Source organism: Sinocyclocheilus rhinocerous, unplaced genomic scaffold (assembly GCF_001515625.1).
Source record: "Sinocyclocheilus rhinocerous isolate Xijiao unplaced genomic scaffold, SAMN03320098_v1.1 scaffold1509, whole genome shotgun sequence".
In the NCBI taxonomy this organism is placed as follows: domain Eukaryota; kingdom Metazoa; phylum Chordata; class Actinopteri; order Cypriniformes; family Cyprinidae; genus Sinocyclocheilus; species Sinocyclocheilus rhinocerous.
In genome coordinates, this window is record NW_015662985.1 from 268238 (window position 1) to 279506 (window position 11269).

The 11269-nt window shown below is 38.8% G+C and overlaps 1 protein-coding gene and 1 long non-coding RNA gene across 2 annotated transcripts in view; both read right to left on the minus strand.

The window, feature by feature from the left end:
• LOC107728697 (uncharacterized) overlaps nt 1–8173 on the minus strand; it is a 15219-nt gene extending 7046 nt beyond the window's left edge. Inside the window, exon 1 of the long non-coding RNA XR_001638499.1 lies at nt 8107–8173. This is a non-coding gene — a long non-coding RNA (uncharacterized LOC107728697). The remainder of the gene's footprint in view (nt 1–8106) is intronic.
• The window catches only part of LOC107728690 (protein BEAN1-like), a 51866-nt gene that overhangs the window by 30110 nt on the left and 10487 nt on the right, over nt 1–11269 (minus strand). The window lies entirely within an intron of this gene.

Below are 11269 nucleotides of genomic sequence, written 5' to 3' on the forward strand. Positions count from 1 at the left end.
CCCTCCCCCCTCCGGGGGAGCCGATCCCGGCGGCCGCGGTGTACCTGGGGGTAAGGACAGACAGACGATGCTAGAGAAAAGGAGACGGAAGGATGAGGAGAGACAGAGACGAGAGAGGGGAGAGAGAAAAAAAAAATCTTGTTCCGGTTCCCAGACACACTGCTGCTCGGCCCTCCACCAGCTGGGTAAACTCTTCCGCGATGCCTGGCGGCGGCACTGGATAGCCCTCGGTGGACAGCCCGACACTCCTCCGCTGCCTGGTGGACGGCGACGGCTCCTCCGGGTTCGGGCAGCCGGCAGGAGTCCCCCGTTCCCTGCTCCTCCCCATCATGGCGGATGGCAGCAGGCTCCGGCCTCAGGCGAACGGCGGCGACTCCTCTGCTCCCTCACAGACGGCAGCCGTCCCTCCACATCTCAGGCGGCCGGCAGCGAGTTCGTCCGCCCCCCCGGCAACTCACTCCAGCCCACCGCCTCGAGCGTCCATGGCGGCAGACTGCTCCGCCATGCTCGATGGCACCGCGGATTCACCACAGCGGCGAGGGACCTCTGGCAGCGTGTCCCTCCTTCCTCCCGGGTTTCGGCACCAATGTAACAAAGTTCGTAGTCACGGGAAGAAGGAGGCGGGAACCGGCAAACATTTAAGCTCGTTCTGTAGGGGTGCTTGAGTGTGCTAAGCACCCTCAAACAAAGTAAGAGTGCCCTCAGTTAAAAACTGTAATAGCGTTTATTGACAGAGCAGATTTTTCTGACTGTATCCCAGCCAAAAGACATGCACAAAATCCCTCATCAAAACTAGTAATTGAGCATGATCATGCAAATCAGTCTATTAATTTACATGAATTATGAGTATTCTCCTTTCACGCATCCAACATAAGCGTTTGATTTATGACCTCAGCTTGCTCATGGAGAAATTTTGGTGGAAATATTTCACTCAGTTCACAGCTACTTCCTCTGATTGCAGCACTGGGATAAATCAGGCTGTAAATGCTGGTCTAGGATCAGTTTCCCATAGCTAAACCTTTATTATTCTAATGGGTAACTGTAACAAACGTTCGTAGTTCGGGAAGAAGGAGGCGGGAACCGGCGAACATTTAAACCAAACTTTAATAAAATAAACAAACACAAAACGAAAGTAAAGCGGCAGCCCCTCGCGGACGACTGCCGCACACAAAACACAAAATAAAATCCAGGCCTGGTCCTCTCTCGTCCAACACTGTCGTTACTCCTCCTTTTATTCTTCCAGAGCTCCCATTAGCATTTACTCCACCGGCCTTGCTCCGTTCCCACGGCTCTCGGCCCCGCCCCATTCGTCACATAATGCATTTTTGCCTTCTATATATCTGAATAAATCTCACTAATAATAGTTTATTTCCCCAGAAGTCTAACCTCTAACCCCAACTCTTCAGAGGCCTTTGGGACGTCTGCAGAAGCAGCAGTGCTGAACTGTCACTCTGCTTAATTCAGGACGTCACAGTGTTGATTTAGCAGCGGCAGTGCAGCTTCCGAATATTGAGCAAACGTCAGCTCTGATCCAAGATCAGCACTGTGGAAAGCATTAAGCAGTCATGTCAAATGAGCCACTGAGCGAGGGGAAGCAAGGAAAGCCATCAACACAAAAACCTCCTCTTCCCTCATGCCAAGGGCAAGTCTGGGCATAGCAGAGACTAGAGAGAAGTAAGGAACAGTTAACCGCAAAATGAAAATTTGGTTCATATTTTCACCATTCAAAATCCGTATGATATTTTTAAGACTCTCTAATCATTTACAAAAACAACATTTACTACTATAAAACTATTATAGATAGTCTTCTGGAGTCATATGATAACTTTGTGTAATGAATCAAAATTGTTTTGTTATTAAAAGGAAAATTAATTCCCTCTCTTGGTGCATTCGAATGCTATTCTCCTTCAAACTGGCACCATACGCTTAGTGACACACATAAAGCAGTGGGATTTAGACTTAACGATGGCAAACCTGGTGCCAAAAGTGGGGCTGATTTGTGAGATGCAGTTGAGGGAAAAATGCTCCCATCATAAAGCGATCATATGGTTTCAGAAGACTTGTAATACAGTGCATGAGTCATATGGACCATGTATATTATGTTTTTTATGCTTATTAATGAGATATTTTAGCTAAAAAATGACATTCCGTCACCACTTACTGACCTAATCTTGTATACCTTTTGCATACCATTTTCTGACCCTATAGTAAAATTCAAAGTTCTTCCCCATATCATCTTTTGTGATTCAGATGAAAAAGTCATACAGGTTTAGAATGAGGTTGAGTAAATTATGGCAGAATATTAATTTTGGGTAAACCATCCCTTTAAGCTTAACAGACATGATGAGGATATGTTGGGAAACAAATCTGCATACAATTTTTTCCAAAGTTATCTTGCATAAAAATAACAGCATACAGGTTTGGAACGGCACAAGGGTGAGAAAATGACAGTCCTTTTATTCAGTGAATTATTCCTTAAATGGTTACCAAAACTTAAACACAAATAAATCCAATGTACACTGTGATTTACAAACACAACTTGTGTTATTCCAACACTGAAACAAATGGAAACTTAAAATGATAACATCTAAACTGCTTTTATTCAAGTAAAAAATATTACTTAATATCACTGAACCAACATAAATGAATAAATAAAAAATCTTTAAGGTAACAATTGCAGGTTACCACATTTTACAATGGAGACTGTCCTCCTCCAAAAAACAATCCCCTAGGTTATATGTGCAAGCAGCTTATTTCAATTGTTATTACCATTGTGCTTATAAAGTGCACTGAAACAACCAACAGAGAAAGAAAAGAACAACAAATCAAATCAAACAATAATAATAAAAAAAACTAATACAATTGCGAAAATGCACCCAATTATGTCATAATGAAATAATGAAGCTAAAATTAGAAACAAATAAAGTGAGGCAAATTAATGCAACGACTGAGTTATTACTGCTATAGTCTCTTGTGCATATTAATGCCTTTTTGCTCTCTATATATCTGAATAAATCTCACTAATCATAGTTTGTTATTTCCCCAGAAGAAGTCTAACCTCTAACCTCAACTCTTCAGAGGCCTTTGGGACGTCTGCAATGATATGATGTTGAGTAAATGATGGCAGAATATACATTTTGGGTAAACTATCCCGTTAAGCTTAACGGACATGATGTGGATATGTTAGGTTATATGTGCAAGCAGCTTATTTCAACTTATAGTTACGTTTTAATTTAAGCACCCTCTAGCCACAGTAAAAAAATAATGGCAGTGTCGTATTGCGTGTGCCGTCATGAAATGATGTATTACTGTCGTTACCAATCAAAATGGGTCTTCCTTTAAATGCAATGTGTGGACTATTTACACGGTCCCTTGCACATCCATTTTTCCCATTTCATATTGGTAAAATTAACATTTATGCATTTGCCAGACACTTTGGAGAGCAATTTACAGTGCATTCAAGGTATATAGTTATCGGTATATGTGCTCATTTGGATCGAACCCATGATTGTTGCGTTACTACAGCACAATGCTCTACCACTCAAGCTACACGAACACTATATAACACAATATATTATTACGAACATTTCTGCGGCATGGCCTGTTTCCAGTAGGGGTACCTAATTTAGTAAACGCTCCTATGGGTCATATTTCAGGGAAGTGACAAACAATCATACGGTCGTATAAGTTGGAGGACATGTTGGAATCATATTATTTAAAATGCAATGTGATGTTGTGTTTATAGTATTTGTACATGGTATTTGCATCCTAACACGCATATAATTAATATTCAACAACACCTGGCAAAACCTCACATAACCAACATCAATGTTTCATAATCTTTTGATCTATGTTCATAACACTGCTGTATTTCCTCTAAACTGTGTGCACACCCACACAAGGGTTTGGATGAGCTGTTCTAGCACAGCTGGCGTAATGCATTCATAATATTTCCCCTGCAGGGCCTTTAATGTGAGTGTGTGTGTGTGTGAGTGGCTAAGCAGAAGAGTCAGCGGTGATCCTGCAGGCCTGTAACGGATGCTGGCTGTTTGTTGTTAAATGTGACGGATGGGGGATAATGGATCTGATTGTGGCAATGATGTTTGCTTGCATCCGCAGCCTGTCCTGAAGGCGGTCTCTGGGAACACTGTGTCACTGTCGGGCCCTGTTTGATGAGGTTTGTTACTGGCCAGTCTGTCTGTCAGCACGCTGGGCTCACTCTAACCACCCCAAATCGACCGAACAGAACCGTGGGCTTCATCAGCTCAAGGTCAGTCTGTAGTGTACCCAGCGCCATCTGACTCAGACTGGACAACAGCTGCTGACCGGAGAGCAAGAAGCAGAGGGGCAGCGAATACACACACATACAATACTGCAAAACATGAGTCACACTGACACAATGCATGAATGCATCAGGGTAAAAATAAGTAGGGGGAGATTGGGGAATAGCTGCAACACTTGTGTCTAACTGTTAACATCTCTAGGTGTTTTGGTCATAAATCTGTCAAACTTTAAAAGCAGACTTCAAGAAATGATGTTAAATACAAGGAGTTCCAATACCAGAGTTGAGTTAACATGTAACAATAGGTCTTTTCACACCGCACTTACCAGAACAGTCATTCTAAACCCCGCTTTTAACCCTAGGTATGTCATGGCAGGTCAAGCTCGAAGACAAGGAGAGGCGAAGGATCTAATTGCAGGACTATTACATTTATTCAACAAAATCAAAAGACAATAAAACACAGGAGAAAAACAAACAACACCAGACAAAGGACTGAACAAACTTAGGACAACATACATACAGTGCAGTTAATAACACAACTAGAAACGTGTGTGCAACTATGATAATAAATCAGAAGCGGGAACAAAGGAAACGTGAACGAAATGCAGGAAAACTAAAAGTCCATGAAACAGAACGTAATCATGACAGGGTAAAGGTAATGTACATTTCACACTTGCAACTTAGAAGCGGGGTTAGCACTGCTTATCACCCGGTTTTGCAGAGTCAAACTTGTAACAGTATGTGGTGTTAAAATGTTACACTGTCACGTAGCTCATATTCATGTGCTTTGGACAGTTCTGGAAACGCAGCACGTTGTATGAACAGTTTTAGCATTTGAGGGGGAAAATGTCAAATGGTGGCGGAAATGGAAGTGGAATTGGAGTGAAGAAGAGACCAAAAAGCCCATTCAGAAAACATTTGATAACACAGTCGCCAATATATAATACAAGGATGCGCAGTGCTAGAGCCTTCATGTAAACAAATCGAGTGCTGTGTTCATCGAATCAATGACACTGACACCGCAAATATGCAAATAAAAATATTAACCCAGGTTTGGGAATGTACAGTTTGAAATGTGAGTTTATGAATACCCAGGATTAGTTGTAAACCCCATGTCAATTATGAGCAGTGTGAGGTGGGAAAAAAAACAACCCAGGATTCCTGTTACCCGGGATGGAGAATGACCCAGTGTTAATGATTTAAAGTGTGAAAAGTGCTAAAATGAAAAAATCAATTCAAAAGTTCAATTACAAAAAATAAAAATAATAATCCACATAATATAGCTCTCATTTTACTAAGGTCGAACAACAAGCATAAGAACAACATGCGTGTGTGTGTTGATATTTGTATACATTCTACCGTTGTTAAAGGGATAGTTCACCCCAAAAAATGAAAATTATGTCATTAATTACTCACCCTCATGTCGTTCCAAACCCGTAAGACATTCGTTCATCTTCGGAACACAAATTAAGATATTTTTGATGAAATCTGAGAGCTCTCAGACCCTGCATAGACAGCAACGCAACACTAATGTTCCCAGGTCCAGAAATGTAGTAAGGACATCGGTAAAACAGTCCATGTGACATCAGTGGCTCAACTTCAGTTTTGCGAAGCTATGAGAATACTTTTTGAGCGCAAAGAAAACAAAAATAACAATTTATTCAACAATTCTTCTCCCCCGAGTTACGTCTTCCGCCATTTTAGAGTATCACAACACATACGCAAGCTTTCCCCTAAGCGTAAACAATGCTGATTACGCATATTACGCTCAAGCGCGCGCTTTCTCCCCTGAACGTAAACAACGCTGATTACGCAGATTACGTTCATGTGCGCGCTTTCTCCCCCGAACGTAAACAACGCTGATTACGTTGATTACGCTCTTGGGTACTCTCCAAAATGGCGGAAGACGTAACTCGGGGGAGAATTTGGGATCGGTAAGGTTTTTATAATTAATATTTTTGTATTAAGTCTCTTATGCTCACCAAGTCTGTATTTATTTGATCATAAAAAACACAGTGAAACAGTAAAATGGTGAAATATTACTACAATTTAAAATAACTGTTTTCTATTGTAATATATTTAAAAAATTTATTATATTCCTAAAAAGGCAAAACGGAATTTTCAGCAGCAGTTACTTTAGTCTTTTGTGTCTCATGATGATTTTGCTTAATATTTTTATGGAAATGGTGATTATTTCATGAACAGAAAAAAAATATATATGTATATATATATATATATAAATTTTTTTTTTTTAAACAAAACACATTTAATATATTTTGAATAATACATAATACATGTTGATTTAGCTTCTCAACTTTAGCTTTCGGGTTTTAACGTTTAGGTTGTATTTTTGTGAAAAATATTATATTTTTTAACCCATATTTTTTAATTAAAAATAATACAATTTATTTCCACTAATGAAAAATGTAACTCTGTTGTTACATAAAATATACATGAAACTGCAAGTGACACCAGGAACAAAGTGGTTACAGTATGTACACTTATGACAACATGACTACCAATTATATCCCATTTTCTGTGTTCATAAGCATCATTACACCTAATATTACAGTCATCCCATCTATCCTATGCATGATATTGAATTCCTCCATACTATCAGAGACCAGTCTAAAGCATTGCTTTTGGTTTGCACATCTAGTCCAAAGGGGGGAAAAGAATGCAACATGCTACAGTGAGTTTTTCTAATGGAGATTCAGAGCCATTTATTTCTGGTATAACGGAGAAGAAAGAGCCTGCTGTACAGTACACAGTAGAGCCTGTAGTGAACTGGATGTGGGTCAGAGAAATTCTGCATATCTAGGTCATACCGAATCGTACTGAGGCTAAAGCCTTCTCTCATTCTGGCTCACCTATTAATAAAGCCCATAGGGGAGACACAGATTATAATTCTGCCTGTGATGCTCTATATTCACAAATCACAATCTCATTATTTAGCCAGACAACAAAGCTGCACAGTGCAGTGAAGAGGTAAATCATAGGGAATATAGCTATTATATACTGACTAGCTCAGAAAGAAAGAAAGAAAGAAAGTCATGCAGGTTTGGAATAACATGTGGGTGAGTAAATGATGACCCCTTTGACAATAGTAAAAATTTCAGCAGCCAGTTGGCACAATTGCACAAGATAATTTTAGGTAAATTTAAGCTTAATTTGCATCTAGTTGGGTTACCTTAATATCTGTTCCACAAGAGATATTCAACAGCAAAAAGAAAAAAAAGAGAAAACTGTGCCAGCTAACCCCGCTCTCCCTTTCTGTGACAAAACATCTAGTCATTGGGGGAAACGCTGCAGATTTTTACAACTGTTGGTATCGAAGTTCCCTTGGTTAACAGCAAACTCTGAAAAGCAGGACAGAATGAGGTTATAATATATCCGCTGGAGAGGTGCATTTTAAATGTAGGTAAAATAAAGGGAGTGACAACAATGGCAAAAAATGAACCATATCCTGCCATAAACAGTATCCCATATTTGCTGTCTTTAAGCCACACATTTGGCTTTGGTTTTTAAAGTGCCCCTGTTATGCCATTTTTAAGGTTCCTAATATTGTTTTGGGAGTCTCCTACAAAAGGTTTACATGCATGCATGGTCAAAAAATGCTTTTGTTTTCTCAAAATATGCATTTAATACCTCATTTTCCAACGATTCGCAAATTATTAGTTCAAAGCAGTTCTAAGATTTAGTCTCTCTAAACCCCTCCTTTCGGTAAGAGCATCTTTAAGAGAGTCTTTAATAAAATGAAGGAAACACAAAAAAAAGATGGGGTTGTACTGCTGTGGTCCAGTGGGAAAAAAAAATATTTTAACCACTGACTCTTTGCAGCTTCATCTTTCGGAAGTGAAAATAAAATGAATTTACTTTCACAGCGTCTTCGACACAAACAAGCTACAGTGTTTGAGGGCGGGTCAAGTTGTTTGCAGCCGGCCAACTTAGAACGTAGGCGGGAATTATGCAGATGTATAACCCTGTGACGTGTAGCCATCACGGAAGTGGGATTCCAATTACTGACGACTCGTCTAGGCTGTTCAAAATCGATTCTTTCTTTTGGGAGACAATAACTTTATTTATCATGCACTTTCGGCTTTACAACTTTGCATATCGTTTACATTCACATACAGCTACACACTGCATGAAAGGCAATATTCAAAATGGCATAATAAGGGCACAGTAAGCCTCATGTGCAAAATGTTATGGTCTAATCTTTAAAGTGAAGTGAGTACTTTCAGCACCACTAGCATCACCAAACAGAAATGGTTTCCCGAACACCCCACATCCTGTCTACCATTGGTCAAACAAACCAACCAATGTTTAGAAACAGTTGGAACAGACATTAAACATTTAAATTAATTTAACATTCATAATTACATCACATTTAATAGCTGCATATACATGAAGAACAACATAATAATTCAATCATTTGATAGAGGAGAAACTTATTACTTTATCTAAAATAGAGACTGCTGTAGTTTCCTCCAGCTATTGCACTGCAGTACGAATATAATTTAGTGTTTTTAGCATAGCCAGTGTGTATGAGGCAAAGACAGCTTCCTCAGTCTGCTATATTGTCAAGGGAGCTGTCAGACGGATTTGGTAAATAGAGAGAGAGCACAGCAAGTCATTTTCAAAATCTTCCTGCTCGACTGTCTTTTCCAAGAAGGCTTTAAGTGAGAGTGCAACTATCTGCTTTCATGTTTACGGCTACTGAACCTTATAATGAATCTGCGAGATGTTTGTAAAACCACAACCTCTCAAAACAACAGAAGACGCAAAGAACAGTACTGCACTACACCATAGGGCTCCTATTCTAAACATCCAACAAGACCCACTGCCATACATACATAAATTTGGCAAACAGTTGTATAAAATCTCTTGTTTTTGCTATGTTTACAATAGCATACTTCCATATGACTCTGCTGTAAGCAGAATGTATAGTGTATGAGGTATGTAAATATTCTGCATGAATGAAATACCTGGTTGTATGCCAAACTACAGAGTAAAATGTGTATTTCTTTCACAAGTGATGGTACAATATAATACAATAATAATATAATAATATTTTGTAATATTTTAATATTTATGGTGCTTGCAAAAAATAAATAAAATAATAATAATAATAATTAATAATAATTAATAATAATGATATTATTATTATTATTATTATATAACTGTATTTATTTATTTTTAATAATTATCTGCCCAAACACCCAAACTCTAAAAAGATGACATTTTTACACAAACACTTATTTTGCATAACATATTTAGAGGAATCAGTCTGGTTTACTATCCTTGTGGGGACTCTTCATAGTTCTTATACTGTACAAACCATATATTCTATCGTCCTACACCGAACCTACACCTAAACCTACCCCTCACACAAAACTTTCTGTGTTTTTAGATTCTCAAAAAAAAAAAAAAAAAACTCATTCTGTATGATTTATAAGCTTGTTTCCCCATAGGGACCTCGATTTAGTCAGTCCCCATGAGTCAATGTGTATTCAGGGGACATTCCATAGGTGTAATATTTTTTTCTACTGTACAAACTGTATTTTCTATCCCCTTACCCTAACCCTACCCCTAAATCTACAAAAAAAAAGGCTATTCCAATAAGATACAGTTACCAGAGAGCCTAAAAAAATCCTGAACTTCTCAACTCAAGCTGAAAATTTGTGTTTCAAATAGGGGTGAATGACTCACAGGGGTTGTCATTCAAAAAAAAGAAAAAAGAAAAAAGTGGTTTCCTGGATTCTCATCTCTAAGACAGTTTTCTGTCATGGAAGGGCAACCATTCAAAGACATCATTCCCATGTTATTTAACCCAGATTAAAGGGCATAGTGGCGATAAACCTGGGTGCTTTGGATACCTTATATCCCAAGCAATTTAAACTAAGGGGGGATTAACGCCGGAGATCCGTATTATCTAGACCTCGAGGGTTTTAGTGGGTCAGGGGATGCAATAGCAGGACCCATTTCCACAGGATTTGGCAGCTTTGATCCCACTCTCGCTGTTATGGCTGGCAGGCTTAGCCCATGGGATGAGGCACTGGCCCCGTGGCTTAATCTGGTTTAAGTGGCACCCATGAACCACTTCTGCATGTCTCACTCGAGCAACAAGAATCCACCCATCTTCCTGTTCAAACCCAAATAGAGATCACCTAGAAAACACGGACAAAGATTCTCACTTTAGGATAATAACACAGACTGCCAGGCACAGATTGAAAGCGCTGCAGGATGGATTCATTGTGCTGCTCTTGAGTAATGCTGGATGCTGGAACTACAGCTGTTACTGAGATGCTACTCAACTAAAAATTAGGCATCTTGCTTTATTTTTGCCCCTTTTTGTACAGTCCATTAAATGTATATGACAATCTTTGATATTTAAAATTACATGAACAATTATAAAAAGCACATTTAACTTAGGGATGTACAGTATATTATGACTACCAATATCAGACTAAAGCAGATTTTTACATCATGTCTATTTAGTCTGATTAGTCCAATATTGAAAACAGAATAATATCATATAATGGCTCTTTTCAAATATTTCTAGAAAGCCCAGCATATGACATTTAGGACTAGATACATACATTGTGGTCAGAAATTAAGAATTCAGTCTCTCATTTTAGTAAGTTGTGGCCACTACATACTAATTGATTTTCTTTCACATTGTTTTAGTACAACGTGGCCACGATTTACTAAAACATGGAAAATAATTAATTCATGGCCACTATAAATAATTTGTCTGCATGTCTTGTGTGGGGCATTGCAATTTTCTTTTCTACTAGGGATGTAACGATTACCGGTTTGACGATAAATCATGATAAAATTCCCCACGGTTAGTATTACCGTTTCATCTTTTAATTATCATTAAAACCGTCACTGTCGTCAGAAACGATTCAATGGCATTTTGTTGTCATCTTCGCTCCATGTAATACCTAAAGGAAGTGTTCTTAATCGCAATACTGCTTTGTC